Source organism: Apteryx rowi, unplaced genomic scaffold, assembly GCF_003343035.1.
Source record: "Apteryx rowi isolate R43461 unplaced genomic scaffold, aptRow1 scaffold_76, whole genome shotgun sequence".
NCBI lineage: Eukaryota > Metazoa > Chordata > Aves > Apterygiformes > Apterygidae > Apteryx > Apteryx rowi.
The window spans coordinates 366116-378532 of record NW_020451049.1 but is presented as its reverse complement, the minus strand read 5'-3'; positions in this window follow the sequence as shown (position 1 = coordinate 378532).

The window sequence follows — 12417 nt, the reverse complement described above, 5'->3', positions numbered from 1 at the left end:
GAGCTAATATGCAGCTTGTCACACACCCCTAAAAAATCACAGGTTAGTATGAGAACTAGAATGCAATAATGACATTGTGCATTTCACCCAAAACAGAATTCAAATTTGAATTTTATTTTCATTTCAATACATGAATATGTTCATTGAAGGCTACAGGACTCTGCTCTGACTACAAAAGATGCATATAAGTTGCATAAAGATGCATATAAGATGCATTAAAAAAACCCAACACACCTATTTCAGTGCTTGGATCCAAAAGTAATCAGTGAGAGTCAGAGAAAAATACACCCACTCAGGCAGGAAGGAAAAGACCTTGAAGAAAAGAGAATGAGGAAAGAGGAGAGGGAGAGAAAGCAGATCCCAAAAGCAGGAAGAAGTCTGCAAACTGCACTACAATGACAACATTGTAATTTGCTCATATTGGCTTTGTTACAACATGTGAAACACTGTTCAGATACAGTTATAGCAAAATGCATCCTGCTATAAATAAAGGAAATCTTTAATTTCCACAGGAAAAGGTCAAAACACAGCAAACACATCAAGCCATTGTCTGTTGGACTACATACAGTCAGAATATATCAAGTCTTATTACCACTATTACTTCATTTGAATTACAACAGCACCTATAGCCCAGTGGGCAACTTCCAATGATTCCATCAGTGCTTCAGAGGATTCCGAACCTAAGGCAGTGCACACAAGAGGGATGGAAGAATATTAAAGCTCGCCCTTTCAAAAAGCGAGTATCGGCTTTCTCCACTAGCACTCCAACTAGCCAAAAAATAAGAAATACCTAGTCCATGATTTATATTATTCCAACCTTGGGGAAAATCTATTATCTATTCATAAATGCTTCCCTCTAAAGAGCAGCATATGGGGGAATGAGAACTGACTCAAATTCTAATAAGGTCCCACTGAATAGATTTGCACTCCCGTCATGTGCAGTACCATGAGTGGTCATGGAACTTAAACATCTGATACACACATATCTAATGTGCTCAGACTAAAGAAGAGCAAGAGACTAATCAGCAGGCAGGGAATATGCTTTCCAGAAGGGCTCCATTTCATGGGGCTCCACTAAGTGGACATCTGCAGCTGCAACACACACTTGCACGTTCTCTTGTAGTCTGCAAAATGGGAAAGATAATGCTGGCTGACAGATAGCAATCACACTGACTAACTGCTTCTGGCATTTGTGCTCATACAGAAGGAGAGATGTTAAAATACTGCCCTGCAAATGAAATTGAAAGCCCAAAATGTGCTGGGATGCAAGCAAGTTTTATGAGCATTTCCTTCAGTGCACAACATTTGAGAATTATGTACTAAGCCTTTCCAAATTTGACTTGAGAGTTGGACAGGACCAAAAATCCTGAAAATGTGTATAAAGAACCTGAACTCTTTAGAGGAGAGGAGTCCAACTGTCATGGCATTCCTTTCCTTCTTTCTTTMACTTTAATGGCCTTTATATGCATATCATTTAAAGACACTACTTTAGCAGAGTTCCTAGTGAGGGCAGGGAGCACAAGTTATGCACATGATGCTTCTCTGCTACACCATGAATTTACAGCTGGAACGCTAGGTGAGAATAAACATCAGTCAGATGGAATTAACTTCTCTTCTGCAGTCTCTGTTCTCTGGGAGCTTTTCAGAGGCAGTATGCAAACAAGCAGCTTATGGATGGAAAAGAAAGCCATAGTCATAAATATTGTCCCTGGTATTGTTTGTGTTACCACGGTGCCTGAGCAACACAAGCCATTCTGTTAAGCACTATACGAACAAAGGAAAAAAAAAAAAAAAAAGTCCAGTGCACCACAAAGCACTATCACAACTTAAATACAAGACAGCAGATGGCAAAAGAGAGGAAAATACAAGAAAATAATGGGATAATATTGGCCAGAACAAAGAGTGGTGATCTCAGCATAAGAGCAGCCTATCTGTCAATAAACTTTTGTAAACACCACCGTAGAAGAAAGTTTTTAGAAGGGATTTGAAGGAGGATGATTGGCAGCTCTGTGCCTGTTAATGAGAAAAAGCATAAAAGAAAAGCGTTTAAAATTTTAAATGGGTTATGGCGTTTGGCAACTGGAGGCAGGAATAAACATTTTAATAATGCTAGAGATGCGATAGGTGGGAGAGAATAAAGAGCCTTGAAAACAGATACCTTACATTTAATGTGACAGATTAGATGGAGCTAGCTGATGGAGTCAAGGAAAAGTCACAATGGTCAAAATGAGAGCTAAGGAAATCGTATTTAGAGTAGCAATTATCATTGACATGAATGGGTCAAAATTGCATTGCCAAAGCTAGGAAAAAGGATGCTGGCATAATCAAGGGATATGAGAGAAAGAAGTATGAGAATGGCTGGCAGGGAAAGCTAAGGGTTCTATTTTAGCTATTTTGAGCTTCAGCAGGTGCACAGACAGACCCAAGGAGATAGCAGATAGACCAAGATCTTAGTTTGATCACAGAAGCAGTAAAAGACTTCTGGATCTCATCAGCATAGGGAAGGCATACGCACTTATCTTTACAAATTAGATCTTCAGAAGATGAGATTCTGAGAGAGAACAGAAGGCCAGAAAGAGCGAAGCCTTTACAGACTATGGATGTGATCTGGGATGATCAAACAGACCGAAGTAGCACTAAGATTCAGGAAGCCCAAGAAAAAGAGTTCAGCGTATTCTATGTACTACATAAAAGCTATGACAACAAACATGGGAAACAAAATACCAGTTGTTGATCCTGAGCCTTATCATTTCTGTGTGTGTGTGTGTGTGTGTGTGTGTGTGTATATACACATGTGAGCACATATGCATGTGTGTTAAAATTTAGAGAGAAACTAGAACCTCAACTAACAGATTGCTAACTCTTGACTGACAAGGGAATCTAGTAACCATATGGGGAAAGAGCACAAGCCTGACCAAACCAAAGACTGGAGACAATGCACACAGCTTGTCAATATTTAAACTACATTTTCTAAATAGATTAGTAAAGAAAAACAAACACAGGAAAGTCTCTAGTGTCACTTGCCAGCTTCCTACATCCTAGATCTCTTAGCTGGGCTTTATGCCAAGACAGTTTTTAGTAGATTGATTCCTCTAGACAAAAGAAATAAATTCATGCTTATCCTATTGGACCTCACAATGACATTTACTACCAGCCATCACTACTCTCATATCTTCTAGAAAACTGCAGGGCTGAATGGAGATGCCTGAAATATTTTGAGATCTTTCAATTCACATGAACCCAGGCATCCACCATGAGCTGCTGCTTCTCCACTTCTAACACCCTCACCTGAAGGGTATCACAAAGTTTACTCCTTTCCCACACCCTGTTAAGAATCTGTGTTAAACCCTACCGAACAATTGTCTTTTATGCTAAAGGCTAGTGACATGGTATAACTCAAAACCCTACCAACCTGCAGACATCATCAGTTTTTTTTTCATATTTTTTCTGTCATAAAAATGAATCTGTTTTCAAATTTTTAAATGACTGATGAAAATCATCACATAGATGAAGATGATGGGGAGAGATACAAGACACAGCAATGATGAAAAAAAAAATCTGTTTTCTTTGGAAGTTCCCAGAATACTGAGTACCTCAGTTGTCAGATAATTAAAATCTCTCAGGCAATCTCATGGACTTTGCATTACAAACCCAATATAACTGGACAATACAGAAAAGGCTGAAGACTTGATGCTTTTTTCCCCTTAGTCTTCACAGGCAGACTCTGCTCACAGATCTCTTTTTGTATCAGAATAGTTTGGGAAGGAGAAGTGTAGCCAGCAGTGGTGGAGCAACAAGTTATGACTTCTTATAGAAGTCGGATGTTTTCAAGCTCACAGGACTAAGTGGAACACACCTAAAGGGGCTGAAAGACTCAGCTGATTGATAGTAGTAATACCAGTGTTACCATTAATGAAAATTCAGTGTGATCAGGTCACAGATGACTCAGAAAAGGCAAGCATCAGGCTGATCTTAAGAAAAATAAGGAGGAGGACCCAAAGAACAGTCTCATTTGAAGCCATGGAAATCACGGAGCACATTGTCTTGGAATCCRTTTCCAAACACACAAAGAACAAGAAAGTAATGAGGAAAAATCAGCTCTGAATTATTAAGGGTAAAACATGCTTAGCCAACCCGATTGTCTGCTATGATCAAATGACTTGCTAGGTGGAGAAGGAGAGAGTGGTGAATGTAATCTATCTAGATTTTAGTACTGTTTTTGAAAGATGAGAAAGTATGGGCTGGAAGAACAGACTGCTAGGTAGGCTGAAAATAGGCTGGACTGCTGGGCTCAGAGTACTGTTCAATGTACCAGACCAGCTCAGCATCTGGCTGGATGTCAGAAATGAGCAGGGTATGCCAAGGATTCACACTGGATCCATAGTATTCAACAACACTTGGGCAATAACAGTGAGAATCCAGAAAAGTTTTTCACCTGGAGTGGAATAAACCATGCACCAGTACACGCTGGAAACTAACTGGGCTGAGTTTCAGCCCTGCTAAAAAGAACTYGATGGACATAGCAGACACCAAGCTGAACACGAGCCAAAAGCATTCACTCACTATGAGTAAGGTAAACTACACACTGGAGTGCACTAGAAGGAGCAAGGCCAGCAGACCAAGGGGAGTTCTCATCCCCTTCTACTTGGTGCTGGTGAAGCATCAGGCATCTCTGCCCAGTTCCAGTTCAAGGCTAATATGGAGAATTTGAGAACATCCAGTGGATGAGCCACAGTGGAGGGCCACAGATATAGTCATGGGCTTAGAGCACATGATTTACAGGGAGTGGCTGAGGGAACTGGGCTTCTGTAGTTAGTGAAGAGGAGGCTAAAGGATGTTAGAAGGGATACAAACATAACAATCCACACTCTTCTTGGTAGTAACTGATGATATAACAAGCTTCTGTGGCTTCAGAGCTTCCAACATGACATTAGGAGAAAACTTTCTGACTATGAAGGTAGGTAGTGCAGCACAGTAACAGGTTACCCAGAGAGTATGTGGAATCTCCATTGCTGGCAAAGTTTCAAGAGTAGGCCCAACAAAGCCATGGTCGATCTGTTCAAGTGTTGGTAATAGCTCCTCTTCCGGCAGAATGTTGTACTAGAGGATGTCCCAAGATCCCTTCCAACCAACACTTCTACATTTCTGTGAAATAGATGTCAAATAATCATGCCAATAAAGCACAAATCTGCTTGTGCCACTCAAGAGCTTTTTGTAGTTCAAGCAGCTTCTTTGGAGTTCTTGACAGCACATTGCAAATTAGTGTCTTAAAGATGCTTAATTTATGCCAGAGGATCAACACATTCCCCAGGCAACCCTCCCTGCACCCAACAAAGTGTAGACAGCTAATATAAAAGTCACTTTTGCCTCCCTCCTTTTTGTCGATGCAGAACTTTGCCCTGCTGAATCTAACGAACAGGCAAAATATCTCCAATTGTTTACAAAGAAATTAACAGGAAATACAGTATAAACTCCATCTGCACAAGGCCTCCAAAAATTTGTGCTGACTTACCCTGAAGACTTTTTTGTGTAGGTGATGATAGGAAACAGGGGTAGAGATCAAAGTAGAGAGTGTATGTTTCCCTTTCTATATATCTAGTACCCTGTGAAGTTGCCACAAAAGGGGTTTTGCAGTCCTGAATAGACATTGCACAGCATTTGAAAGCCAGGCTCTTCATTCTGTGCTTCCTTCCAGCCCAGACCTATAAGTTCACCACTCAGAGAAGAAAAAAGCCAAGACCCTCTACATGCAGCTGCTCTATATGTCTGTAGTAAAACTGCCAACATCTTAACTCTCATGTAAACAGCTGTGTATTTCAGTTCTTTCTCCCATAGGCATAATAAGTATTATTAAGACTAGGGCAGGCAGCAGATTTTTAGAAGGCACTAGATATATCAATGGTAAGTTTGAATAGATTTTTAGCTTGCCGCAGTAAGGCACTAAAATATAACAGCCTCTTAACTGACACATTGTTATCAGTCTTATTATGACTTTCTTCATGCCTGTCAGTGGATTATGGTAATTTTTTTTTAGTCACAGATCTAATCAAAGTAGAAGACTGAGCTACTGACAGACCAGGAGAGATATAACTGCTCACATACTATCACAAAATTTTAACACAGACAGGAACTTCAGCATCTCTCCTCCCCCTCTCTCTTCTTAGCAAAACTAAGCAACTTTTGGAACAACAGGTTCCCTTTCTACATCAAACAAAGGAAACAAAGCCCAGTGCTTTCCCTCAAATAAATACAGCATTCAGTATAGGCAACATTCTTCTAGAAAGCTGGTACGGTAAGAGGACCTTACAGGTTTGCTTGATATTGCCTACTGCCATTTAGAAACGGTCTTGTGATCACTACTGTAAACTAATCTTAAAATCTACCTGTCCAAAACACTTGCTCTGTTTATTTCTGAGGATTTGGTCAAATCAAACCATTACATACCATAGCAAAAAGCTCAAAGTAAGGTTGAAATACCACTTTTTCATTCAAGCAAGCAAGCTGCGTTTACCGCAGTCTCCAAAGTCCCAATGGACAGCTTTGTGCAGGCATTACACAGTGGCTCAGAGCAGCCAGGACTGCAAACACGTGCTCAGTGTGTGCAGTGTGTGTGAACAGGCATACATCACATGCAATGGATACAATCACACTGCAGTTCTTTGGCTGTATCACACCTGGGTGAATTTTCTGTTTTCCTCAAGCTTTGTGGGGTCCTATAAAAGTAGATAAAAGTACACAGAAGAGTCCAGCATGCTACAGCTATATCTTACAGAGCATAAAACGGTAGCATTTTAAAACAGGAGTTCTATTGTAATTCCTACTGAACCTGTAAGGGGGGCAGATTAACCACTGTGAAAGCTGAATTTATGCATTGAGCTTGACAGTAGACAAAACATTACATTAAAGCAGTTCACATCAGCTCTCCTATAAGACTGAGAAAGTGGAGGAACTTTCGCTTTCCATTCTGTTCGGGACCACCTTGTGTGCCAGCTGCAGTGGTGGTCAGTGTCCCAATGCATCTCTTATAAAGTGCACTGTGACCAGTAACATGTTTCATATTGGCTACTGAAAAACGAGATCATATTAATCACAGCTGATTAATCACCCCTAGAAAAAAAGGACTGAATGAAGAATGTAAGACTGAAATACTGCCTACCAGACTACCTACTGAACACTAACCTGATAGATGGTAAAGAAACCAAATGAACCCAGATAGCAGACCGGTAGCCATGTATTATCTCACCAGCATTCACTGTCACCAATAGCGCAAGAGAAAAAGTGAGCAAATTAAACAGCAATACAGGAAAATAACATGCCCTACTGCCTAAGACAACAACAGCAAGTTCTTGATGAAGTTAGTAGGAATGTTGCCRTAGCATGGACTTTGATCATATGCCCTTTTTGTATAAAAATATGTTGTTAATGTCCTGAAGCCTGATCTGATGGTGAGGGACATTTCTTCAATAAAATAATTTATTTTGTTCTAATGAATAGGTAGGATATCAGAATGCTCAGAAGTACACTATCTAGCATTGTAAAAGTGTATCTAATAAAGAACATATGCACGAAGCAAGAGCAGCCTTTCCTGAACACAGCAGTATCATAGCCTGTGAAGTTGTCTCTTACATTTGACTATTCGAAGACTTTTGCTTCTCCTTTCCCCACTTGTTTTTATTCTGCATCAGTTAGACTGCTACAAAGGCTGTGTTCACAAACAAGTCTGGGCAAGTGAGCTAAGGATTTAATCTTGACATAAAATAATATAAACATGTACTACATGTAGACATGTAGTTTAAGTGCTGCCTGATAGCATATTCACATTATTTGCAATGGTGCAAATCATACCCAAAGAATTTCTTTATACAGGAAGGAAAACATTTAAAAATCCAAACTTGTTTTCTATGGTGTGCAAGATGAGAAAAGTTTCATTTTTTCAAAATCTGTTTAAATTCTTGGCTACTTAAATGACCATTGTATTATTAGTCAAGTGCAAAAGCAACAATAAGAATTCCCAGTGCTTCATGGGTCACAATATTGGATCCAAAGCCTATTAATGCAAAGGTGAAGTATTATCTTCTCATTGACTTCAAAGGATTTTGGCTCAAGACCATAGCAAAGGGCATGAAGTGAAACATTGCAAAAACGCTTGATATAAACTAAAACACTTCAAGATTAAAGAGAAATTATTATGACACTGGATGTTCAGCAATTACTGGTTATCAATCTAACACTGTAGGATTTAATGCTATTTTCTACAGCTCCTATTCTACAATGAACTGGGGTTATCTGTAATAAAAATTCCAGTAAGACATTTCACCCTGTTTTTGCAAAGCCTTAATCTTTCCTCTGTTTTTGTTGGTCTTCCCCATCATCCCTCCTTTTTAACAGCATAACAATTTTGGAATCTGCTGAATCAAGCTTAGACACAAGCAAGTCAAAAGGTAACTTGAGGGCAGAAAGCACTGAATCAAGTGGAATCTGAACTATTTTCCAAATAAGAGTGATATGCTGTTGACTTTTGCAGCTCAGTGAAAGGCACTGCTAACAGTACAACAATGGGATTTGAATTACACAGATAAACAAGTACCTTCTATTAAAATCTGTCCATTTATGAGTCTCAGAATTTATGCTATTCTCTGGACCTGACCTGTTAATTTCATTTACATATCCTGAAGCACATACTGGGGGCAAAAAGGGTTTTTAACAAATTATAAAAGTGGGAATTCTTCAAACCTTCAAAACAATGTTTAAATGAAACTTTTACAGGCATTATTAGTATTTCACTAATTATTATCATGTAGAAACTTTCACCTGATCTTTGTTCCTACCTGCTGAGAAAGGCAATAAAAAARGAACCATAGAAAACTTCTGTAAAGACAGGTCTTACAAAGAAGGTAGACTCTCATCTCTAGATGCGCTTCTCTGGAGTTAAGATGTGTGTTGTTCAACAACCACTTATCACTAAAGTATCTGCTTCATTCAGGAACCAAATTCTAACTTATCAGCACTACATAACATGAATTCTAAGTAGTGTTAATGAAAGTCTCTTAAAAGTACAATTTCCAATAAGTCAGCGATAGGCTCTGGTGGTTTTTTGTTTGTTTTTTTAATGTTCCTTGTAAATAGGAAAACCTATTCCAACTGGAAGATACATCTTCGAAACTCATATCAATACTCACCTTTTGTTAATGCAATAAAACTCCATCTAATTAATGTATGATAGTAATAAATTTGTGTTATTGATACTAGAGATTAGTAGATGCACAGCAGTGATGGGTAAGGTATCAATATAAGAAAGCATTACTCTTCTAAACAAAAGCCATGCCAAATGCCAAAATTATGAAGTACTGAGATCTGGGATTGCCAGGGATGCTCTAGTCTTATGTGCCACACTAAACCACATACTGCTTGTATGTTCTGTTCTGGTCACACTGTCCCCACATCTTTTAATGACCTTCTTCAGCCACGCACTTCAATCCATTTGTTTTCATGGGCTAAAGTACAATGGGATGCCAGCCAGACTGACTGGCAAGGAAGTACTACTACTGCTTAACAATGCAGTAAAAATAACAATATTTTAAATCCACTTTCCCTGTGAGGTATTCTCTTCCTTCCTAGAGGTAGGCTTCCTGCAGGCATCTGCTCATTTATGTCCTGGAAGGTTTAGCTGACTGCATAGCATATACTTCTGGATGATATTTCTCATCATTACAGCAAGAAAAACTTCTGAGTGAAAAACTCATTGTAAACTGTCCCCTTTAAGGATAAATGGTCACATTTTAACATCTTTTAAATTCCCTGAAACAGAAACTTACTTTGCCCTCTCCTCTGCTGCTATCCCATAGTATTCTGCTTGTAAAACTGGCACAGAATAGGCAATCCACTTTATGCTGATTTGGGTCCAGTAAAGGAATAAAAGCTAACAGAAGGAGCTGAGTGGTGAGAGGCCTATGAATGAAATCTGGATTCCCTGATATCAAGTGTGGTTTCACTGATGCCTTCAGGGGATCCAGGATTCACTCTTAAGGTTTTTTTGGGGGCTTTTTTCAAGATTCAAGAACACGGATTATTCAGCTTTGAAGGCCACAAGACAGAAATGGCACTAGAGAGAGGTTTTTCTTTCTATTGTTTTCCCTGTACAATGCACCTAAAATAACAAGTATCATATGCTACTTATTGGAATTGAATCAATTATATCAGATTGCTATGTTGTGTTCAAATACATGAAGCCCAATAATGAGCATTTGCTTTATTGTTCATCCTTTTCAGAAAACAGAGTCTTGCGGGAAAGAGATGATCAAAATAGAACACTATGTTACAGCCTGTGTGAAGGGCTTCTGCTCCAAAAACAGTAAGTACAACTGTCTCTCATTGTGGGGGAATCCCTTGCCAACATAGGCTACTGCTGATTAGTGAGCAAATACAGAATGAACCACCTGTATACCACACAACAAAATTCTGTACATTATCACTTTTAAAGATCCCAGTGTATCAGGCCACAGATAGTGCTTAAAAAACACAAACCCACACACTAGGGCAACTTATTGCATTTCACCTCAATTATGCAACAATATATGCAAATCACAGTCACTGAATCTCATGACAGCAATAGTTCTTTTACACCAAATCCACAGGATTGCAGTAACAGTAAAAGTAAATATTAATTCATGTCATAGTCTCATGACCCTGCATCACCATCTCTGAGCTGAGGAGCAGCTGAACAGTAAGAAGCCAAGATATCACACATCTTAGTCCCTAGGGAGTAGGTCTCAACAGCTTTTTGGAGGCCAAGGATGCTGATAGAAATGCCTACATCACTGAAAAAGCCTCTTAAGTCTTGGGCAGTTCCAAGACTCCTGTGACAGCTGGCACAACTTCAGCCTCTTAAGGTTCTTTAAAACYCCATACTTCAAAAGAAGAGCAAGTCTTCAATCCCTTCTTTCCAAAGCTGATCCCCTGTACAAACAATGTCTATGCTATGGCCTGGCAGGAGATCACCTTCTTTCCAACTATATTTACTAGGCTGCACCAAGATGGTTTCTCAGTAATTTTGGGTAGAGGAGGTCATACAGCTATTTATCATATGCAGATTAAGTGCCCCAGACAGACAGACAGATCTTGCTTTCCTACACAAATTCCAACCCATTACAGAGTCTTCTTCCCTAGTCATTTCCATCTGTTTGTTGCTGTTTTCAAATACAAAGGATTGATCCTCCCTAAAGCAACTCCTTACACACATGCATATTCTGATGTTCAAATTTATACTCAGATTTGAATCCTACAAGGAATCATTACAAAAATGAAATGTCAGAAAAATTATTATCTAGAAAAGAACAAAATTCTAACAGACTAGTTTGGCACCTACAGGAATAAACGATTGACCCATATTGTGGAAATTTTGTGATCACCACCTCTGACTGCAAGACCAGTGCAAATTTGCAAAGGCAGATTTTCAAAACAAATCTCCTCTTCCAACTTAATTCAGAGGAGGAAAAAAGAAAAAACACTGTTCTGAAAAAAAACCACAATCATCTTAATGTGCCACGGAGGAGTCAAATGGACTAAGAAAAGCATTAAATTTCAGAAAATCCTCTAGAGAAGACTGAGATCCCATCTGATTTTTTAATTCTTGTCATTAAAAAAAATTGTTTCTGTATTGAAACCATTTTCTCTAACAGCCAAGGGACTGGAAACTTTCTTCTCTCAAACAGAACTGTTAGCCTGTTAAAAAAGACTGTATGTAATTTCAAATAGTAATTGAAACACATTAGGATCACAAGCTCCCACACTTACGCAGGAATAATCAACTGCTCAAGTACACAATGGAGAACAGCTGGCTAGATATCAGTTCTGCAGGAAGAATCTAGTGATTACATTGGATCACAAACATGAATGCAGTAATATATTTGTTTCAATACCATTAGAAATGCAGATGTTCTGTTTGTAGGCATAAACATAAATATAGGCTGAAAAGTCAGTGAAGGCACTTCTGCTCTGTTCTGCACAGTCAGCATGTGAGGCCTCAGCCAAGTTATGGATTCACATCTGGGCACCACATTTCACAAAAAACACAGACCATCTGGAGAGAGTCCACAGAAGAATGACAAGAATGATCAGGGATCTCAAAAATATCAGGTATAAGGAAAGACAGAAACAGGACAGTTTAGCTTAAAGAGAAGACCACCAAATGGAAATGTAGTAAGAGTCTTGCTGGATTATAAAGGGCTGCTGCAAAGAGGAAGGGAGTAATTTGTTCTGCCTGTCCACTGGGGACTTGCTGCCTTACCTGCAGCAAGAAAGATTTGTGTTAGATATTAGGAAAAATTTTCCATTAGTAAAGATAGCAAAGGACTGAAATAAGTTGCCTGTGATATAGGAAATCTCTACTGTTGGAGGTGCTTAAGAATGTTAGACCTG